General features: G+C 43.7%; 1 protein-coding gene across 1 annotated transcript in view; it reads right to left on the minus strand.

Moving 5' to 3' along the window:
* LOC106563494 (sodium/calcium exchanger 1) overlaps positions 1-21,073 on the minus strand; it is a 61,934-nt gene extending 40,861 nt beyond the window's left edge. Inside the window, exons 1-2 of the mRNA XM_014129143.3 lie at positions 20,341-21,073; positions 19,913-20,009 (exon numbers count right to left, since the gene is read on the minus strand). The gene's annotated coding sequence lies outside the window, so the exon portion shown is untranslated. The remainder of the gene's footprint in view (positions 1-19,912; positions 20,010-20,340) is intronic.
* Between the last annotated feature and the right edge of the window lie 3,310 nt (positions 21,074-24,383).

Raw genomic sequence — 24,383 nt, forward strand, 5'->3', positions numbered from 1 at the left:
GCAATCACCAGGATGGAACACGGGAGCCTCACTGTGGTGGCGGTCCACCTACTCCTTCTGGAGGCAGATGGCGTGCTGGAGCCGCACGGTGGGCAGCGTTCCAAACCTCCTCTGCGCACCAGAACCATTCATCCACCGCAGGGGCTTTGGTCTGGCAAGGGGTCCATGGGGCCAGGGCCGGCTGATATCCCAGGACGCACTGGAAGGGAGCACAGTGGAGGAATGACAAAATTAGTTCTGGGCGTACTCTCCAGGGAAGGAAACGGGCCCACTCCCCCTGTCGGGCCTGGCAGTGACTCCTAAGGAACCTCCCCAGCCCCTGGTTGGGCCTCTCCACCAGCTCGTTTGACTAAGGCCGGCACCCCAATGTGAGGCTGGCCGTGGCATCCAGCTTCTCCATGAAGGCTCTCCATTCCCGCGATGTGAATTGGGGGCCACGGTCGGAGACGATGTTCTCCGGAAGGCCATAGTGCCTGAAGACCTGCTGGAATAGTGCATCAGCAGCCTGGAGAGCAGTAGAGAGACCAGAGAGAGGGATAAAACAGGAGGATTTGGAGAATCTGTCCACCACAACCATAACAGTGGTGAAACCATCAGAAGGGGGAAGATCAGTAACGCAATCTATGGACAGATGAGACGAAGGCCGCAGAGGCACGGGAAGGAGAAGGAGTTTCCCCACTGAAGCGTGCCGGGGTGATTTGGTTTGGGCACATATGGAGCAGGAGTTGATGTAGCGGGCGAGATCCTACACCAAGGTGTGCCTTAAGTACTTTACGGACATGGATTTAATGGTGCGAGCGATACGTAGGTGTCCAGCGGCAAAGGGATGTATGCGCCCAGGTCAACAGCCAATCCCTTACCTCCGTGGGGACGCAGGTGTGCTCCGGAAGGGAGGCAGCAAGCGCGGGTTCCCTCTCCAGAGCCTGGTGGATGTCCACGTCTACGTCCAAAAGCACGGGGTTAATGATTCGAGAGGGCTGAATGATGGGCGCACTCAGAACAGGAAAGGGCCCACCTTGCTTGGCACGGATTCAGCCACCTCGCTGTCTGTATGTAGGTTCCGATGGTCGGTGAGGATGAGAAATGGGTCCTTGGCGCCCTCCTGCCAGTGTCTCCACTCTTTTAATGTCAACTTCACCACCAGGAGCTCCCGGTGGCCGACATCATAGTTCCTCTATGCAGGAGAGTAGTATGCACATGGATACAATTTCTGTGGGTTACCTTGACGTTGGGACAGGACAGCCCCCATGCCCACTTATGAGGCATCCACCTCCACCACAAAGGGCAGGGCAGGATCTGGGTGTTTCAGCAACGGGGCTGAGGTGAAACGGCCCTTCAGTAGGCGGAAGGCCTCATCGGCTGCAAGACTCCACACCAACTTACTGGGACTGCCCTTGAGGAGAGAGTTGAGAGGAGAGGCAATGGAGCTGAAGTTTTTAATGAAGCGGTGGTAGAAGTTGGAAAATCCCCCAAAAACGTTGTAGTCCCTTTACGGTGGTTGGGACTGCCTCAACCTTCCTCTCAACCATCACCACTCCCGAGGTCTGATCCGGTATCCCAAGAAGGAGACAGCCACCTGATAGAACTGGCACTCCTCCTCCGCTACCCGGACGTGGGCAATGTAATCCTCCAAGGTGGCCGATTAGACCTGGATTTTGTCGATATACACGACCACCTGGCGCCCAAGCATGTTCCGCAACACCTCATTCACAAATGCCTGCAAAACCGACGGAGCATTAGCTAACCCATAAGGCATTACCAAGTACTCGTAGTGCCCAGACATCGTGCTGAAGGCCGTTTTCCATTCATCCCCCTCCCGGATGCGGATCAGATTGTAGGCACTCCACAAGTGCAGTTTAGTAAAAAAAACGGGCCCCGTGGAGTTGTTCCATGGGGGCTGGGAGAGGGTAGCGGTACTTGGTGGTGATGGAATTGAGGCCTCTGTAATCAATGCACGGACGTAGACCTCTGTCCTTGGCCACAAATAAGAAGACTGCCAATGCAGGGGAGGTGGATGAGCAGAAAAAACCCTGCTGCAGAGCCTCCTGGATGTACTCCTCCATGGCCTCGGTTTCAGCCACCGACTGAGGGTAGACGCGACCGCACGGAGGTGCAGAGTCTGAAAGCAGGTCGATAGCACAGTCCCAGGGGCGATGAGGAGGGAGACAGGTGGCGCGGGTCTTGGACAAAACCTCCCAGAGATCCTGGTAAACATCCGAGATGTCGGCCTGGAGGGCAACCACAGGACTCTCAACCGACGTGGAACCATAGGGTAATGGAAAGCAGGTCTTCCGACATCCGGGAGCCCAGGCGGTGAATTTTTATCCTCGACCAAGAGATGGTGGGGTCATGACGTTGGAGCCACGGGAGGCTGAGGATGACTGTGTACGGGTGCATTGATGATGAGGAAGGGAAGGATTTCTTGGTGCAGGAGTCCCACGGTCAGGGTGAGTGGTGCTGTGATGTGCATGACTCAGGTCTGGACCTCCTTGCTCAGTCCTCCATGGAATAGGGTGCAGAGTGCCGGGTCATTCCATCTGCTGGAGGCTACCACGGTCCGGAAGGTGAAGGCGTACTCAGCAGCGGTCTGGGCACCTTGCCGGAGTTGGAGTAGTCACTCTCCTCCGTCTCTGCTCTCTGGTGGATGGTCGAAGACTGCCCTGAACAGAGCCATAAACCTCTCGTAGGAACCTAGCTCCTCCTCTCCTCTCTCCCTGACGGCCGTAGCCCACTCCAACGCCTCTCTGGTCAGCAGGGAAATGACCGTGGCAACCTTGGACCTCTCGGTGGTGGGGGCTCCTGTGTGATGGGCAAAATAGAGGGAGCACTGGGGAAAGAAGCCACGGCATTGGTATGGAGTCCCGTCATACTTGTCCGTGAGGGACAGTCGGTCATCGCTGACCTGGGCGGTCTGCTGGGTAGGCTGGGGGGCTGGCTCGCTGGGACGACTCGTGCTAGGAGGCCAACCGCTAGTTGGAGGTGAATCCTCTTGGGTGGTTTCGAGGCAGTGGAGGACATGGAGGACCCCTTCCACAGCCACACACAGTTGCACTAGCTGATCGTGGTGTTGGCAGAGTAGGTGTCCTTGTTTCCACGACCTTCTGGGAGATGTCTTCCTTTTCAGCTGCTTCCATAATACAGTGCCTTCGGAAAGTATTCAGACCCCTTGACTTTTTCCACATTTTGTTACGTTACAGCCTTATTCTAAAATTGATTAAACAGTTTTTTTCCCCTCATCGATCTACTCACAATACCCCATAATGACAAAGCAAAAACAGGTTTTTAGACATTTTTGCTAATTTATAAAAAATAAAAACTGAAATAAAACATTTACATAAGTATTCAGACCCTGTACTCAGTACTTTGTTGAAGCACCTTTGGCAGCGATTACAGCCTCGCGTCTCCTTGGGTACGACGCTACAAGCTTGGCACACCTGTATTTGGAGAGTTTCTCCCATTCTTCTCTGCAGATCCCCTCAAACTCTGTCAGGTTGGATGGGGAGTGTCGCTGCACAGCTATTTCAAGTCTCTCCAGAGATGTTCGACAAAGGCCCTTCTCCCCCGATTGCTCAGTTTGGTCGGGCGGGCAAGCTCTAGGAAGAGTATTTGTAGTTCCAAACTTCTCCATTTAAGAATGATGGAGGCCACTGTGTTCTTGGGGACCTTCAATGCTGCAGAAATATTTTGTTACCCTTCCCCAGATCTGTGCCTCAACACAATCCTGTCTCGGAGCTCTACGCAGAATTCCTTCCACCTCATGGCTTGGTTTTTTCTCTGACATGCACTGTCAACTGTGGGACCTTACATAGACAGGTGTGTGCCTTTCCAAATCATGTCCAATCAATTGAATTTACCACAGATGGACTCCAATCAAGTTGTAGAAACATCTCATGGATGATCAATGGAAACAGAATGCACCTGAGCTCAATTTAGAGTTTCATAGGAAAGGGTCTGAATACTTATGTAATTAAGGTTTTTCTGTTTTTGCAAAAATGTCTAAAAACTTGTTTTCTGTTTTCACTTTGTCATTATGGGGTATTCTGTGTAGATTGCTGGCGATGTAATTTAAAAAAAATCTATTTTAGAATAAAGCTGTAACGTAACAAAATGTGGAAAAAGTCAAGGGGTCTGAATACTTTCTGAAGGCACTGTAGATTCAGTGGTTGTAAAGATGGGGAGAGGTCTGTCCATAATAAAGAGATGCTCTGCTTTTTTGACACCACACTCCACAAAGCTAGTCCTGCAGGCTCTAGTTTTATCTTATCTTGATTATTGTCCAGTCATACGGTCAAGTGCTGCAAAGAAAGACCTAGTTAAGCTGCAGCTGGCCCAGAAAATAGCCTCACATCTTGCTCTTCATTGTAATCAAAGGGCTAATATTAATACTATGCTTGGCCAAGAGTTGAGGAAAGACTGACTGAGTCACTTCCTGTTTTTATAAAAAACTATGTGTTGGAATTTCCAAATTGTTTGCATAGTCAACTTACACATAGCACTGACACACTTACCACAGCAGACATGCCACCAGGGGTCTTTTCAGTCCCAGGTCCAGAACAAATTCAAGGAAACGTACAGTACTATACAGAGCCATAAGTGCATGGAACTTCCTTCCATCCTATATAGCACAAGTGAAAAGCAAACCTGGTTTAAAAAACGAATAAAGCAAAACCTCACGGCACAACGCCTCTCCCCCATGTGACCTACTTGTTGTGAGTATGTACTGACATGTTTGTGTAACTGATAGATGCACACACACACACTACATGTTAATGTTTTTAATTGTATGTCAATTGTAAATGTCTTTTGTCTGTAATGTCTTTTTCGTTATGTGTCGGACCCCAGTAAGACTAGCTGTCGTCATAGGCGTCGGATAATGGGGATCCTATGAAATCAAATCAAATCCCCAGCTGAGTCTACAAGTGTCAAGAAGTTCATGGATGCTCCTTCTGTTTCTCACCTTTTAAGCGTTTGCTTCCTTTATTTTCTGTCTCTCCTTTTCCCCCTTTCACACTCTACTAAAATATAAAATAATCACTATTATAACAAAAGCCCAAAGATAATTCCTCATACAGAATGAGAACCGTGCGCAAGGGATTGTTTCCTTTCACTGTTTGGCATAATTTCTGTTAATACAATCCCCACCACCACACACAATGAGATAACAACAGGCAGGCAAGATTGTTTACTTCAAATATATGAGGATTTTCCTTTATGGAAGTGACAGAGCTGAGATTAAAATCTTCTCTTCTTCAAATATATGAGGATTTTCCTTTATGGAAGTGACAGTGCTGAGATTAAAATCTTCTCTTCTTCAAATATATGAGGATTTTCCTTTATGGAAGTGACAGTGCTGAGATTAAAATCTTCTCTTCTTCAAATATATGAGGATTTTCCTTTATGGAAGTGACAGTGCTGAGATTAAAATCTTCTCTTCTTCAAATATATGAGGATTTTCCTTTATGGAAGTGACAGTGCTGAGATTAAAATCTTCTCTTCTTCAAATATATGAGGATTTTCCTTTATGGAAGTGACAGTGCTGAGATTAAAATCTTCTCTTCTTCAAATATATGAGGATTTTCCTTTATGGAAGTGACAGAGCTGAGATTAAAATCTTCTCTTCTTCATCGGCTAATTTAAAATTGTTCTCTATTGTCTACAACAAGCACATTCGAATAACACAGAGGGACAAAGGAAGAAAGAGATGACACTGCAATGAGAGAGAATATTTTTAAATCCCATTCCTGAGTGGAGTTAGGGGTTGAAGACTTGGCTTTGATGTCATGGATGGGGAAAGGTATGGTACAGGGAACTGAAATCACATGTATGGCAGCAGTAATGTGGAGAATTGCACACATGCCTAAACACACACGTTGCTCACACACAAAATGAAATAAAAAAATCTTCTGTTTTTTGCATACCGGTAGGTACACATGTGAGGTATTCAACTGACAGACAGACACAGAGATGCCAACTCATAAATAAATACTACTTCACTGGGATATTTTTCTCAACACTGATACAATATTCAAGGAATTCCAATTTTAAAACTGCCATGACAGTCACATTACACAATCAAATAGGCATAAGATCCCAATTCTATGATATAAGAGCAATGGTTTGGATTGACATTTAATTGAGTTGATACACATAGTAGAGTACCTAATGTGTATGGCATCAAACGTGTGGGGAAAAAAATCAGATTTTAAATGGGTCAACAGCATTCCCCTTGAGCTGTAAAAACATGAAGGCTATCCCAGCCCAGCTTCCTGCATATTCAGAGCTGTCATTTTCCCTTTTTCAATATGCTGCACACATGTCCACACACACATTGATATTCACGGCATATGCAACACATTACCATTCAGAACGTCCTAATCCCAAACAGGAGCCGAATGAAATTGTTTCATGCTGATCTCTCCTGATGTGAACATGCTTTTCATTTCATGGCCTGGTCCACTAGAAGACTCCACAATTTGAACAAGCACAATCAATCACACATAGAATTGTTGTGCCTCTAAAGAACTAATCTAGACCTTAACCTCAGAGATTTTCAAAAGTTATCTATTCGGATTTCACCTATCGGATAGGATTAAAATTAGAATGAATAGAATGAATTGGAATGAATAGAACGGGAGTCCCCATTCAAGTCAATGAATTGTCAGTTCTATTCATGATATTGCCATGTATTTAATCCTATCCAATAAGTGAAATCTAGATAACTGGGCCCAGGGAAGTAAATGTGTAACAAGCAACCAGGCCAATGCAAATGAACTACGCTCTTCTAACTCCATCCTCTTATCTAAGACCGTGTTCAATCAACCGGTTATCAGGGGTCCAGGATAATTCATGCATTCTTGCAGCAAGAAAGAAAATCATGTTTCTGACACTGACCTCACAGGATCACCAATATAAGTTGTTAATGAAGCAAGCCAGTAAGATTCATACAAATTCACAACTGTTGATGTGCACCTGCCAGCACTGCATGTCTTTTGTTGCAGATGAACCACATGTGCTGTCCTGACTCTGGTGAAATAAGAATATAAGGTAAAGTCAGGCCACCCTGTAAAAGGCCTTGGAACGTTACCTAGCTGGGAGAGACAGCATCTGGAGTATATGGCATGTGCCAGACAAAAATAACACTACCTCTTCTTTTTACTTTCTTCTTTCAATTGGTGATATTTGCCCAGGGGCAGGCACAGCTACATTCTCCATTCGTCTCCTCTCTATGTCTCAAGTATCTGCTGGAAATCTTGTACCCCCCCCCTCCCCTACTCCTCCCCAACCCCACTTCAAGTTTTCTGTGCCACTAGTTGTGTTGCCACATAACCCCCATATGTCATATTCTTGGTCTTAAAACTTGCCTTGCCAACTCTTTCGCTGTACTTTGCCAACCTATATCCACACGTCTTACACATTTCCATTCAAGAGTCGTTGACATTCACTCAGTAATGACTGCAATATTACACAGAGATGGAGCCAGTGTGGGCACATGCCCAAATAACTGAGCAAAACCCGATATCACAGAAAAGCATTTATAGGAAGGGAAGTATTGACATTGGGCACTATGCCTTCTCAATATGGCTAAAGCACATTCTCATTTCAATTATCATGAAGCAAAAACACATGGAATTTCTAACAGCAGAAATAGATTTACTTGTTATCAATGTCATGCACAACTGGCTGGTATATCCGTTGAGTGACCTCAACGTGTGACTTCTTGTTGGCATTTTGACTCTGTCTGGTGTGTAGCCTGGCATTATGCTGGGCAGAGCCATTCAGACTGCCCAGACAGACAGACTTCCCAGACAGACAGACTGCCCAGACAGACAGACAGACAGCCCAGACAGACAGCCCAGACAGACAGACAGACAGACAGACAGACAGACAGACAGACAGACAGACAGACAGACAGACAGACAGACAGACAGACAGACAGACAGACAGACAGACAGACAGACAGACAGACAGACAGACAGACAGAAAGAGACCTACAGAAAGTGAGAGGGGTGGAGGGAGAGAAAGCAAAAGGGATGGAGGGAGAAAGAGGGAGAACATATTGATTTGAATATCTAAAAAACCCATGTCTGCATCATGAGCATTTTATAATAAAAATGGTATGTCCAATTCAAATCCTGAAATGACTCAATTCAAAATGGAATTCACTCTAAAACATTAATTTAAATACAGGGAGTAGAGAAAAAAGCAGAGCTTGACATTTAATAGGGCTCCAGACAGATGGAGGTAGTGTGTGTGTGTGTGTGTGTGTGTGTGTGTGTGTGTGTGTGTGTGTGTGTGTGTGTGTGTGTGTGTGTGTGTGACAGACCTGGGTTCAAATTCTATTTCAGGTATTTAAATTACTTTTAAACACATATTCAGATTATTTTATTTGAAAAAACAATTAGTTGAATACTGGAATAAAGTAACAGTAAGGCCTGAGAACCCAATGATTATTGTGTGATAACTCCTTCCGAAGGGCTGGTCGCTTTGGGCTGGGAACAGCCCTTAGGAAGGAGTTATCACACAATAATCCCCAGGTTTGAGGGCCTTATTGCTTTTATAAAACAGTTGCCAACATATTTATACAAATTTGAATTACATTTTTTCATTAAAAACATTATTTAAACAAGTAAATTTGTGTTTGCATTCTGAAGTTGCTCCACAAGCGGCTGGTCATTAGTTATTTTCTCATGTCATGTCACGTTAATTCGAATCATTCTATTCATTCGACATTGCTATGCTAAACAAATAATTGGCACGTAGCTTGCTAGCAGAGATTCAATGGTGATGATAGACAAGATCTTCAATAAATAATGGTTCAATAAATATCCAATAATCACACAGGCAACAACTACTAAGGTTGGCGCAAGTTTTCTCAAATGTAAAAGTCAAATTTCAAAGTGTTTTGTTTCATCCCTGTATCATTCCAAGATTAAGTTTAGGCATTAACTCCAAATGGTTAAGATAAGGGTTAAGGTTTAGGAGAGGCTTAAAACAAAAAATATCAAAAACAACTTTTTATAGCTGGATTCAAACATGCAACCTTTGGAACCAGCGGCAGATGCTTACACCCATATGCCACGCTCGTCCACAACACCTTTGCAAAACCAAAGCCAGGTCATCTGATGCAGCACTCCATCACTCTCCTTCTTGGTCAAATAGCCCTTACACAGCATGGAGGTGTGTTGGGACATTGTCCTGTTGAAAAACAAATGATAGTCCCACTAAGCGGATAGGATGGCGTATCACTGCAGAATGCTGTGGTAGCCATGCTGGTTAAGTGTGCCTTGAATTCTAAATAAATCACAGACAGTGTCAACAGCAAAGCACCCCCACACCATAACACCTCCTCCTCCATGCTTTATGGTGGGAAATACGCACGCGGAGATCATCCAATCACCCACACCGCATCTCACAAAGACACGGCGGTTGGAACCAATAATCTCCAATTTGGACTCCAGACCAAAGGACAGATTTCCACCGGTCTAATGTCTATTGCTCGTGTTTCTTGGCCCGAGCAAGTCTCTTCTTATTATTGGTGTCCTTTAGTAGTGGTTTCTTTTCCAGCAATTCGACCACGTAGGCCTGATTCACAGTCTCCTCTGAACAGTTGATGTTGAGATGTTCCTTTAACTCTGTGAAGCATTTATGAGGCTGGTAACTCTAATGAACTTATCCTCTGCAGCAGAGGTAACTCTGGGTCTTCTTTTCCTGTGGTGGTCCTCATGAGAGTCAGTTTCATCATAGCGCATGATGTTTTTTGCAACTGCACTCAAAGAAACTTTCAAAGTTCTTGAAATGTTCCATATTGACTGACCTTCATGTCTTAAAGTAATGATAGACTGTCTTTTCTCTTTGCTCATTTGAGCTGTTCTTGCCATAATATGGACTTGGTCTTTTACCAAATTGGGCTATCTTCTGTATACCCCCCTACCTTGTCACAACACAAGTGATTGGCTCAAATGCATAAAGAAGGAAAGACATTCCACAAATGAACTTTTAAGAAGGCACACCTGTTAATTGAAATGCATTCCAGGTGACTACCTCATGAAGCTGGTTGAGAGAATGCCAAGAGTGTGCAAAGCTGTCATCAACGCAAGGGGTGGCAATTTGAAGAATCTCAAATATAAAATATTGTAACGACCCTGGGTTTATAAGCGCGGATATCGACTCCGCCGCTCGAGCATGCTTTTGCGGCAGTCGATAGCGCACTGGATTTCGCGCTAGAAGGTCGAGGGTTCGAGACCTGCTCCCTGCCTGTTTCATTACATTGGTGTCAGAAGTAGGATTGGACCTTGCATCCACGACAGTGCGTGTGCTTGGCCAGTGAGCGCGTTCCTGTAAGACGTAGAGTCGCAAGCTAGCGCGAGGACGAGCTCTTTGAAAGGAGGGAGTAGTGTAACGACCCGGGGTTTATAAGCGCGGACATCACAGTCGATAGCGCTTTGGACTTCGGGCTAGAAGGTCAAGGGTTCGAGACCTGCTCCCTGCCTGTTTCATTACAATATATTTTGATTTGTTTAACACTTTTTTGGTTACTACATGATTCCATATGAGTTATTTCATAATTTTGATGTCTTCACTATTATTCTACAATGTAGAAAATAGTCAAAATAAAGAAAAACCCTTGAATGAGTAGGTGTTCTAAAACTTTGGACCGGTAGTGTAGCTAGCTATCAGAGATGCAATGATGATGAGAGACAAGAACTTCAATAAATTATTATTTAATAAATATCCAATAGGTTTCCATGGTGAATTGTTATTTTCACATTCATTCTTAGGCTAGCTAGCCCTAGGAACATATCTGTATCTGACTACTAACACGGGAGAGATCGCATTTGTAAAATGATACATTGTTGCACAGGTTATAGAGGTAGACAGGTAGGTGTATAAAACCTCCAACTGTTGCAAACCAAATAGTAGCATGGAAAAATTATGTTTAGACGCTTTATTCCTCCAGGGAGATGATATGTATACATTTCCTGCCTGGGGCGCGGGATAGTGGAATAATGAGATTACCACGTCATGGTATTTTGCGGGATATCAAACAATCAGCATCCAGGATCCAAACAACCCGTTTTGTAATTGGAAATACACTTGGAAAGTACAGTATTTGAAAATACAAAAATACACTGAATCATGAATTTAAACCAGGTATTTGAAAATAGTACTTGAAATAAAATCTTTTTTTATTTTTTTTTACAAATAACCATTCAAGTATTCAAATAAAAGTATATATTTTGGACTTAGTATTTGAAAATACCCAAATACAGAAAATAGTATTTAAATAACAAATATTGAAATACACACATATTTGAACCCATGTCTGGTTGTGTGTGTGCGTGTGTGTGAGAGAGACAGAGAGAGAGAGAGAAAGAGAATGCGAGAGAGAGAATGACAGCGAGTGAGAAAGGGTTTTTAAGAGATTGTGGGATTTAACATTCTCTTCACCATGGTGGAGCCCAAAGACATACAACTTAAATTGTGCTTTTAATTTCCAGGAAAAAAATTGATAGCTCTGCCACTTCTCCAGTCTTCAGTGTTCTCAATGGTTGGTGTTGATTAGCAAGATTTCATCTAACTATTGTAGCTGTTTCTAACATGCAGAATCAGGACCATGGACAGCACCTGGAACCATTGCTGCTCTGCTGCTTTACAACGCTCTATATGTGTACAGTGAAAATACTTGGCAGTACATAATGGCATGTTTGAGTGGACACTGTACAATCAATGTTTGCCAGATTTGATTTGTCAAGCACCCTTATATTTTTTTAGGAGGGAATGAGACCGTAATGTGCCGTTGGTAGCTTGGTTCCAATTAATCACTTCTAGATCTTTGGTGGTAATTAGGGGCTGTGTCAACATATAAAAAAAACAATTGCATAAACACAGCAAAATACATTAGATTTTCTCAGTCACTGCAACACGCACAGACAGAAGTGTCAACAACATTTTTATAATTAACCGAGACCCTGAGACTGTTCATCAGTTTCTGTTGAGAGATTACAACGCCTCTGCAAATTCATTTAGTGCGTCACAAAGCCAAACACCAAACAGGAAACAGACATTAAATCTGAAATTAACATTCCTACAGGTCTAAAGAAAAAAGGATCCACAATCATGTTTGTGCATTCATTAGAGCATCACAGAATTCACTGTGCACACCAGAGACATTTGCCATGTTAAATTGCTATGGTCTAGAGCATTGTTTGCAACTCCAGTCCTCAAGTATCCCCAACAGTACTCATTTGTATTGTAACCCTGGACAAGCACACCTGATTCAACTTGTCAACTAATCATCAAGCCCTGAATGAGTTGAATGAGTGGGTATTCGTCCCGGGCTACAACAAAAAAATGTGTGCTGTTGGGGGTAATCGAGGACTGGACTTAGGAAACACTGGTCCAGAGACTGGGGCACAAGTTCTCCTGAGGTCGCCTGATTGGGGTCCATGTAGGTCCTGGAAAGCTCAACACGGTAAAGAATGACTTTGGTATTCGATGGTCACAAAGGTCTCTGAGCACACAAAATAAAACACTTAGACCTGTTCCTTTTAGTAATTGTAAGACTGGGAAGACGTTTGAGAGACATCGAACAAAATGTGGCTCAACACCAAATGAGGTTGAAGGTGTAAATCTGACTAAAGCACGCAAAAAGCCTCTTCCACATAGCATATGTGTTTCTTTTGGCTTCCCCATATCCAGAGTATGGATCACAAAATAAACCATTTCTTGAATTTAGCTGATGACAAGAAACAGATTCATGTTATCTATCCACAACATGCATTAAGATGAACTTCAACTGTAGGTGATTTAATCAGCAGTAGCATACCACCCTGCATCCCACTCATACCACCCTGCATCCCACTCATACCACCCTGCATCCCACTCATACCACCCAGCATCCCACTCATACCACCCTGCATTCCACTGCTGGCTTGCCTCTGAACTGCATCCCACTCATACCACCCTGCATCCCACTCATACCACCCAGCATCCCACTCATACCACCCTGCATCCCACTCATACCACCCTGCATCCCACTCATACCACCCTGCATCCCACTCATACCACCCTGCATCCCACTCATACCACCCAGCATCCCACTCATACCACCCAGCATCCCACTCATACCACCCTGCATTCCACCGCTGGCTTGCCTCTGAACTGCATCCCACTCATACCACCCTGCATCCCACTCATACCACCCTGCATCCCACCTCCACCCTGCACCCACCGCGGCGCCCGCTGCATCCCACCGCTGGCTTGCCTCTGAACTGCATCCCACCGCTGGCTTGCCTCTGAACTGCATCCCACCGCTGGCTTGCCTCTGAACTGCATCCCACCGCTGGCTTGCCTCTGAACTGCATCCCACCGCTGGCTTGCCTCTGAACTGCATCCCACCGCTGGCTTGCCTCTGAACTGCATCCCACCGCTGGCTTGCCTCTGAACTGCATCCCACCGCTGGCTTGCCTCTGAACTGCATCCCACCGCTGGCTTGCCTCTGAACTGCATCCCACCGCTGGCTTGCCTCTGAACTGCATCCCACTCATACCATCATGTGTTCCTAATCATCCCCAGCTTCCAATTGGCTCATTCATCCCTGTAACTACTCCTCAGGCCATTGTTGTAAATGAGAATGTGTTCTCAGTCTACTTCCCTGTTAAAATAAATACAAATAGATGACACAGGGATAGCTTTGCACGTGATCTTTTCAATGCAAACTCATGTAACTCTCTCTGAGAGGCATCCCTGAACCCTGGCAGTACTATTTCCCAGTCGAACCGGAAAATGATCTGTGGTCGTGACTTTGTGAACTGAGAAAAACAGCGAATCCACTACTCACTACCATTTAGATTGCAGGATTGCAGATGAAGAAAAAGCATTGGCGGAACAGGCTTGGAGTGAAAGTTCATGCCTCTAACTAAACCTCATCTCACAAAAAGATAAGAATGGAACTAGAGCTGATCCAGCTCAATGGGGATGTTTGGCATGAACAAAATGCCTCAACGTGAGAAAATAACCCTACTGTACATGCAGAAACAGACATATTGATACCTGTATCTTAAGAGAATAAACTATTTTAAATCTGATATAACATATAGGATAATAAAATAGGAATAATGAAATGAAGGTGTGTCCAAATGAAGATTGGACACACCTACTCACTCAAGGGTTTTGTCTTTATTTTTACTATTTTCTACATTGTAGAATATTAGTGAAGACATCAAAACTATGAAATAACACCTATGGAATCATGTAGTAACCAAAAAGGTGTTAAACAAATCAAAATATATTTTACATTTGATATTCTTCAAAGTAGCCACCCTTTGCCTTGATGACAGCTTTGCACATGGTTGGCATTCTCACAACCAGCTTGATGAGGTCGTGTGTCTTGTTAAAAGTTAATTTGTGGAATTTCTTTCCTTCTTAATGTGTTTGAGCCAATCAGTTGTATTGTGACAAGGTAGGGGTTGTATACAGAATATGGCAAGAACAGCTCAAATAAGCAAAGAGAAACGACCTCATTAGAGGTCACAAGAGAAACGATCTCAACCATCATTACGTTAAGACATGAAGGTCAGTCAATCAAGAAAATGTCAAGAATTTTGAACGTTTCTTCAAGTGCAGTCGCAAAAACCATCAAGCGCTATGGTGAAACTGGCTCTCATGAGGATTGCCACCAAAATTGAAGACCCAGAGTTACCTCTACTGCAGAGGATAAGTTAGAGTTACCAGCCTCAGAAATTGCAGCCCAAATAAATGCTTCACAGAGTTCAAGTAACAAACACATCAACATCAACTGTTCAGAGGAGACTGTGTGAATCAGGCCTTCATGGTCGAATTGCTGCAAAGAAACCACTACTGAAGGACACCAATAAGAAGAGACTTGCTCGGGCCAAGAAACACGAGCAATGGACATTAGACCGGTGAAAATCTGTCCTTTGGTCTGATGAGTCCAAATTTGAGATTTTTGGTTCCAACCACAGAGACGCAGAGTAGGTGAATGGATGATCTCTGCATGTGTGGTTCCCAATTTAGAATTCAAAGCACACTTAACCAGCATGGCTACCACAGCATTCTGCAGCGATACGATCTGGTTTCCACTTAGTGGGACTATCATTTGTTTTTCAACAGGACAATGACCCAACACACCTCCAGGCTGTGTAAGGGCTATTTTACTAAGAAGGAGAGTGATGGAGTGCTGCATCAGATGACCTGGACTCCACAATCACCTGACCTCAACCAAATTGAGATGGTTTGGGATGAGTTAGACCCAGGGCCCTGAGACCCAGGGCCTCCAGCTTGATGATGAGCTTGGAGGGTAGTATGGTCTTGAATGCTGAGCTGTAGTCAATGAACAGCATTCTTACATAGGTATTCCTTTTGTCCAGATGGGATAGGGCAGTATGCAGTGTGATTGCGATTGCATCGTCTGTGGACCTGTTGGGGCGGTATGCAAACTGAAGTGGGTCTAGGGTGGCCGGTAAGGTGGAGGTTCTTGGATCCTTGACTATTCTCTCAAAGCACTTCATGATGACAGAAGTGGGTACTATGGGGCGGTAGTCATATTGTTCAGTTATCTTTTCCTTCTTGGGTACAGGAACAATGGTGGCCATCTTGAAGCATGTGGGGACAGCAGACTGGGATAGGGAGCGATTGAATACGTCAGTAAACACACCAGCCAGCTGGTCTGCGCATGCTCTGAGGACGCGGCTAGGGATGCCGTCTGGGCCAGCAGCCTTGTGAGGGTTAACACGTTTAAATGTTTTACTCACGTTGGCCACAGAGAAGGTGCGGGTGGGAGCGCAGTCCTTGTTAGCTGGCAGCGACGGTGGCACTGTATTATCCTCAAAGCGGGCAAAGAAGGTGTTTAGTTTGTCTGGAAGCGTGACGTCGGTGTCCGAGACTTGGCTGGTTTTCTTTTTGTAATCCGTGATTTCCTCTAGACCCTGCCACATACGTCTCGTGTCTGAGCCATTGAATTGCAACTCTACTTTGTCCCTGTACCGGCATTTCACCTGTTTGATTGCCTTGCGGAGGGAATAATGACACTGTTTATATTCAGCCATATTCCCAGACCTCTTTCCATGGTTAAATGCAGTGGTTCACTCTTTCAGTTTTGCGCGGATGCCGCCATCCATCCACGGTTTCTGGTTAGGGTAGGTTTTAATAGTCACAGTGGGTACAACATCTCCAATGCACTTCCTTATAAACTCATAGGTCGATGTTGTTCTCTGAGGCTGACTGGAACATATCCCAGTCCGTGTGATCAAAACAATCTTGAAGCATGGATTCCGATTGGTCAGACCAGTGTTGAATGGTTCTAGTCACTGGTACATCCTGTTTGAGTTTCTGCCTATAAGACGGTAGGAGCAAGATGGCGTCATGGTCGGATTTGCCAAAAGGAGGGCGGGGGAGGGTTTGTATGCATCGCGGAAGAGAGTAGCAGTGATCGAGTGTATTACTCCCGCGAGTACTGCAATCAATATGCTGATAGAATTTAGGTAGCCTTGTTCTCAAATTTGTTTTGTTAAAATCCCCAGCTACAATAAATGCAGCCTCAGGATATAAACTCAGCAAAAAAAGAAACGTCCTCTCACTGTCCACTGCGTTTATTTTCAGCAAACTTAACATAAGTAAATATTTGTATGAACATAATAAGATTCAACAACTGAGACATAAACTGAACAAGTTCCACAGACATGTGACTAACAGAAATGTAATAATTGGTCCCTGAACAAATCAAAAGTAACAGTCAGTATCTGGTGTGGCCACCAGCTGCATTAAGTACTGCAGTGCATCTCCTCCTCATGGACTGCATCAGATTTGCCAGTTCTTGCTGTGAGATGTTACCCCACTCTTCCACTAAGGCACCTGCAAGTTCCTGGACATTTCTGGGGGGAATGGCCCTAGTACTCACCCTCCGATCCAACAGGTCCCAGACGTGCTCAATGGGATTGAGATCCAGGCTCTTCGCTGGCCATGGCAGAACACTGACATTCCTGTCTTGCAGGAAATCACGCACAGAACGAGCAGTATGGCTGGTGGCATTGTCATGCTGGAGGGTCATGTCAGGATGAACCTGCAGAAAGGGTACCACATGAGGGAGGAGGATGTCTTCCCTGTAACGCACAGCGTTGAGATTGCCTGCAATGACAACAAGCTCAGTCCGATGACGCTGTGACACACCGCCCCAGACCATGACGGACCCTCCACCTCCAAATCAATCCCACTCCAGAGTACAGGCCTTGGTGTAACGCTCATTCCTTCGACGATAAACGCGAATCTGACCATCACCCCTGGTGAGACACAACCGTAACTCGTCAGTGAAGAGCACTTTTTGCCAGTCCCGTCTGGTCCAACGACGGTGGATTTGTGCCCAAAGGCGACGTTGTTAACGGTGATGTCTGGTAAGGACCTGCCTTACAACAGGCCTACAAGCCCTCAGTCCAGCATCTCTCAGCCTATTACAGACAGTCTAAGCACTGATGGAGGGATTGTGCGTTCCTGATGTAACTCGGGCAGTTGTTGCCATCCTGTACCTGTCCCGCAGGTGTGATGTTCGGATGTACTGATCCTGTGCAGGTGTTGTTACATGTGGTCTGCCACTGCGAGGACGATCAGCTGTCCATCCTGTCTCCCTGTAGCGCTGTCTTAGGCGTCTCACAGTACTGACATTGCAATTTATTTCCCTGGCCACAGTCGCTCTGGATAAGAGCGTCTGCTAAATGACTTAAATGTAATGTAAATGTAAAATGTAAATCTGCAGTCCTCATGCCTCCTTGCAGCATGCCTAAGGCATGTTCACGCAGATGAGCAGGTATCCTGGGCATCTTTCTTTTGGTGTTTTTCAGAGTCAGTAGAAAGGCCTCTTTAGTGTCCTAAGTTTTCATAACTGTGACCTTGCCTACCATCTGTAAGAATTCTCTTGGGAGGTAATATGGCCGGCATTTGATTGTAAGGAATTCTAGGTCGGGTGATCAGAAGGACTTGAGTTCCCGTATGTTGTTATGATTACACCATGAGTCATTAATCATGAAGCATACACCCCCGCCCTTCCTCTTCCAAGAGAGGTGTTTATCTCTGTCGGTGCGATGCATGGAGAAGCCCGGTGGCTGAACCGATTCCGACAACATATCCCGAGAGAGCCATGTTTCCATGAAACAGAGAATGTTACAATCTCTGATGTCTCTCTGGAAGGAAACTCTTGCTCGATTTTCGTCTACCTTGTTGTCAAGAGACTGGACATTAGCGAGTAGTATTCTCGGGAGCTGTGGGCAATGTGCACGTCTACGAAGCCTGACCAGGAGGGCGCTCTGTCTGCCCCTTCTGTGGTGCCGTTGTTTTGGGTCAGCTTCTGGGATTAGATCCATTGTCCTGGGTGGTGGTCCAAACAGAGGATCCTCTTTGGGAAAGTCGTATTCCTGGTCGTAATGTTGGTAAGTTGATGTTGCTCTTATATCCAATAGTTCTTCCCAGCTGTATGTAATAAGACTTAAGATTTCCTGGGGTAACAATGTAAGAAATAATACATAAAAAAACTAAATCCTGCATAGTTTCTAATGACTCGAAGCGAGGCGACCATCTCTGTCGGCGCCATTGTTAAGAAGGTTAGATTAGTATGGATGTGTTCACTGAGTTGCTGTCTGCAATTATTCTCTTTCACACCAGGCATCTAGGATGGGTAGTTAATAGATCACATCAAAACACAACACATCGCATTTACCACCCTCAACCCTTTAAAATGAGACCATAAATAGTCAAAATGCAAAAATAGAAATGGCTACATAACAAAGAAAGCGCCAAACATCTTTCTCTCAGAATTAAAATACATTCTTCAATCATAATTTCCAGTGCCAAGCCCTACAAGAAAGGATAGCAGTGGAACTGGATTCCCATAACAGGTGGTAATAAAAATAGAACCACTAACTCAACATCAGAATTTAACTCATACACAGGATTATGTATATGGTCTAAACATCTCAGGTCTCCTGCCGCTTTCAAGACAACTCGGCACCTCTGAAATTTCCCGACTTGGAAACTAGTTGTAGAAAAATGTGCGCCGAGTTTCCCACTTGGAAAATATCAGAATCGACCAATAGGAAGCTCTGTGCAAAAAACATTCAGAGTTTTCCGAATTGTCTTGAAAGCACCATCCATCCTCCATTATTTTTTCATTCTCCATAATACAGTATCACTAGGGAACCTACATCGAGTATGAGGCAAAACATACACACTAATACATTGCACTAATGAAACATGTTTCCTCATGGGAATATTAACAGCAACTCACACTGTTGTCATTTAACGTAATTTAAATTTGTATTTTCTCCTGCTTTTTGTGTCTGAAGCTGGGCACCCTTACAAAATAGGCATGGTCTCAATGGTTCTTCCCTGTGCAAGGTTTAATAAAATAAATCCAAATAAAATACATTTGCTCTGGGCAAAGACACACTACTTTGGATAGGCAACTTGCAGGTACAGTGTTGTTGCGGTACAATAACACTCAGGTCTCAGGTATATCCTAATCTCAATGTCTTACGCAAACCATGTTCATATAGTCACATCTTAATAAGACAGATCTGTTGGTCCTGTAAACCTTATATCATTACCATGACAACACTATCATAAAGACAATTTAGAACATAAGACTTACACACAGGTTGACATTAAACGGGTGTGTTATCGACGGCATCAACAACTGAACACAACACTGTTGTTATATACCACAAACATTAACAAGTAAACATGTAGCTAGAACCACTATAGACTCAGGATATAATCAAAGTCAGTGGCTGAGGTCATGACTAATTAGTTATTTGCCAACATTACTTTTTCCATGGTTTTGACAAAACATACACTACCCCATAATATGTACAACTTTCTCAGTAGACAGAATATTATTATCACTCACCTGAGTGCTGCTGTCAGCAGTGAGCAACAAACTGGTCTTAACAGATCATCACCCTTCGCTCTTGGGAATGGCAGGCAGGTTTTCTTCCTAAATGGAACTGGTGCAAGACAAGACAATTCCATCAATTCTAACAACTTATTTGATAGAGATACATAAAATGCCACTACTAACCATTCATAACGGAGTACACAAAAATACCCTATATGAAGTTGACTATCGTTCTCCAAATCAACTATTGAAGTATAATGTATTGATTTATCAAAGGAATTGCACCATTTATACAATCCAACTGACCTCACAATGAGACAAATATTATTGGTTAGCTTATTTGTTAAACATCCTCGTTTATCATTAGAGTGATAGCTTATTTGCAGAATGAATATGGTCAAGGCATAAAGTAATGCTTCATCCATATCCATAATACTCACTTGCTGCCCAATATCATCTGCCTCCTATCCTTCTTCGACTCCTCCGTATACAATGTGGCACGGCAAAACACTGTAGCCTGTCACTTCCAAAGAACACTATCAATGGTGTTCCGTAGGCTACGCTGATGCGCTGGATTTTGGATACGTCGCTCTGTTTTCCTAGGCGTTTTTCAGGAATAGGCTTCTCAGGCAGGTTTCGTTGCTAACTTGGAATTAATAGATAGGCTATGATCGGTCCTTGTTCTTTTATTCGTACTAAACAATGTCTTGTATCCAGAATATCTGTTTTGATTTTTCTAAAATCGAAATTGGTATTAGTTGCCTATCTGTGAACAAGGCAATGAGAGGTTGTTGAAGCGGAATTAATTAGTCTAATTATTGACACAGTGTTGGATCGTTTAAGGATCCTCGCTCCTCTTTGATCAGCCATTTACTCTCCAGAAGAACCAAATGCTGTTTGTCTACACTAAATTAAACTAAGAACAAACCGCTTTGGCAGAATGTTTCGCAATCAACCAAAAAATCTATTTCAAAATGCTGTTTCTCAGAGCCTATTCGAAGAGGCGGGAATGAGTGATGAAGATGTACTAAAAAGACGCAAACCCAACACTCACATCAGCATCAGTAGAGCATGGAAGCGAAAGCGATGCGAATGGGGAAGAAAGTGTTGGATAGGCAGACATAAGGATATATGCAAATGCAGCCCTGTCTTATTTCGTCTATCGGTTGACAGGTTTTGGCACAAGGTAGAAAACAATGCGCGAGAAGGAACAGCAGCTTCTAGCAGCTTGGACTGCAGGGCAAGGGGAGGGGACGTTTGGAACATCTATACAGAACAAAAATAGAAACGCAACATGCAATAATTTCAACGATTTTACTGAGTTACACTTCATAAGGAAATCAGTGAATTGAAATAAATTCATTAGGCCCTAAACTGAGTATTCACATGGGTAGGGGCGCAGCCATGGGTGGGCTTGGGAGGGCACAGGCCCACCCACTTGGGAGCCCGGCTCACCCACTGGGAAGCCAGGCCCAGCCAATCAGAATGAGTTTTTCCACACAAAAGGGCTTTATTACAGACACAAATATTGCTCCGTTTCATCAGCTGTCCGGGTGGCTGGTCTCAGACGATCCTGCAGGTGAAGAAGCCGGATGTGAGGTCCTGGGCTGGCGTGGTAACACGTGGTCTGCGGTTGTGAGACCAGTTGGACGTACTTCCAAATTCTCTAAAACGATGTTGGAGACGGCATATGGTAGAGAAATTAACATTAAATTCTCTGGCAACAGTTCTGGTGGACATTCCATTAGTCAGCATGCCAATTGCACGCTCCTTCAAAACTTGAGACATCTGTGGCATTGTGTTGTGTGACTAAACTACACATTTTAGAGTGGCCTTTTATTGTCCCCAGCACAACGTGCACCTGTGTAGTGATCATGCTGTTTAATCAGTTTCTTGATATGCCACACCTGTCAGGTGGATGTATTATCTTGGCAAAGAACAAACAGGGATGTAAACAAACTTGTGCAAAAAATTTGATTGAAATTTTTGTGCATATGAAACATTTCTGTGATCTTTCATTTAAGCTCATGAAACATGAGACCAACACTTTACATGTTGCATTTATACATGTGTTCAGTATAGAAACGCACAGCTCGCCATCAACAGTCTCTGCGTATGAAGGGCCGACAGAAATGATGGGAATTATAGGATTGTCTCAATAAAAAAAAAACATAACGCGTAGTTACGGATGTTAACATAATACTGCTTATTTGCTTCATGCATAGCCTACGATGTAGGCAATTAACAACACCAATTAAGACTAATCCAGTCCATTAAAACATTGTAACCTCCTATCCATTCATCTTACTTACTGTTATAACCAGATGTTACATTGGGGAACGTAAAGTGGAGTGCCACTGTATACCAATGGGCAATTAAATAGATGTACACTACCAGTCAAAAGTTTTAGAACACCTACTCATTCAAGGGTTTTTCTTTATTTTTACTATTTTCTACATTGTACAACAATAATAAAGACATCAAAACTACAAAATAACACATATGGAACCATGTAGTAACCAAAATAAAATTGTATATTTGAGATTCTTCAAATAGCCACCCTTTGCCTTGATGACAGCTTTGCACACTCTTGGCATTCTCTCAACCAGCTTCATGAGGTAGTCACCTGGAATGCATTTCAATTAACAGGTGTGCCTTGTTAATAGTTAATTTGTGGAATGTCTTTCCTTCTTAATGCGTTTGAGCCAATCAGTTGTGTTGTGACAAGGTAGGGGGGTATACAGAAGATAGCCCTATTTGGTAAAATACCAAGTCCATATTATGGCTAGAACAGCTCAAATAAGCAAAGAGAAACGATAGTCCATCATTACTTTAAGACATGAAGATCAGTCAATACGGACAATTTCAAGAACTTTGAAAGTTTCTTCATGCGCAGTCGCAAAAACCATCACGTGTTATGATGAAACTGGCTCTCATGAGGACCGCCACAGGAATGGAAGACCCAGAGTTACCTCTGCTGCAGAGGATAAGTTCATTAGAGTTACCAGCCTCAGAAATTGCAGCCCAAATAAATGCGTCACAGAGTTCAAGTAACAGACACATCTCAACATCAACTGTTCAGAGGAGACTGTGTGAATCAGGCCTTCATGGTTGAATTGCTGAAAAGAAACCACTACTAAAGGACACCAATAATAAGAAGAGACTTGCTCAGGCCAACAAACACAAGCAATAGACATTAGACCGGTGGAAATCTGTCCTTTGGTCTGGAGTCCAAAGTGGAGATTTTTGGTTCCAACTGCTGTGTCTTTGTGAGATGCAGAGTAGGTGAACGGATGATCTCTGCATGTATATTTCCCACTGTAAAGCATGGAGGAGGAGGTGTTGTGCTGTGGGGGTGCTTTGCTGGTGACACTGTCTGTGATTTATTTAGAATTCAAGGCACACTTAACCAGCATGGCTACAATAGCATTCTGCAGCGATACGCCATCCCATCTGGTTTGGGCTTAGTGTGACTATCATTTGTTTTTCAACAGGACAATGACCCAACACACCTCTAGGCTGTGTAAGGGCTATTTGACCAAGAAGGAGAGTGATGGATTGCTGCATCAGATGACCTGGCCTTCACAATCCCCCAACTTCAACCAAATTGAGATGGTTTGGGATGAGTCGGACCTCAGAGTGAAGGAAAAGCAATCAACAAGTGCTCAGCATATGTGGGAACTCCTTCAAGACTGTTGGAAAAGCATTCCAGGTGAAGCTGGTTGAGAGAATGCCAAGAGTGTACCAAGCTGTCATGAAGGAAAATGGTGGCTAATTGAAGAATCTCAAATGTTAAATATATTTTGATTTGTTGTAACGATTGTCGTGTGTGGAGGACCAAGACGCAACAGGGAAGTGTATACTCATCTTCTCTTTTTAATATATAAGAAGGAGAAACAAAATAAACAGGTATACAATTAACAGAAACGACACTAACAGTTCTGTCAGGTGACAAGCACAAAACAGAATACAACTACCCACAAACCACAATACAAACACACCCCTAATTATAGGACCTTCAATCAGAGGCAACGATAGACAGCTGCCTCCAACTGAAGTCCCCAACACCAATTAACTAAACATAGAAATACAAATGACTAGACAGAACATAGAAATAAACTAACATAGAACAATAACCAAAACCCTGGACTAATAAATCAAATACCCCTCTCTACATGGACACATACACACAACCACCCTGAACCACATAAAACAAATACCCCCTGCCACGTCCTGACCAAACTAAACACTAACAAATCATACCTTTACAGGTCAGAACGTGACATTTGTTTAACACTTTTTTGGTTACTACATGATTCCATGTGTGTTATTTCATAGTTGCAATGTCTTCAATATTATTCTACAATGTAGAAAATAGTTTTTTTTTAAATAAGAAAAACCCTTGAATGAGTAGGTGTTCTAAAATGTTTGACCGGTAGTGTATTTTGTTGAAAATAGATCATAATGGAAAAGCAACTAATTT

Source organism: Salmo salar, chromosome 11, assembly GCF_965601325.2.
Source record: "Salmo salar chromosome 11, fSalSal1, whole genome shotgun sequence".
NCBI lineage: Eukaryota > Metazoa > Chordata > Actinopteri > Salmoniformes > Salmonidae > Salmo > Salmo salar.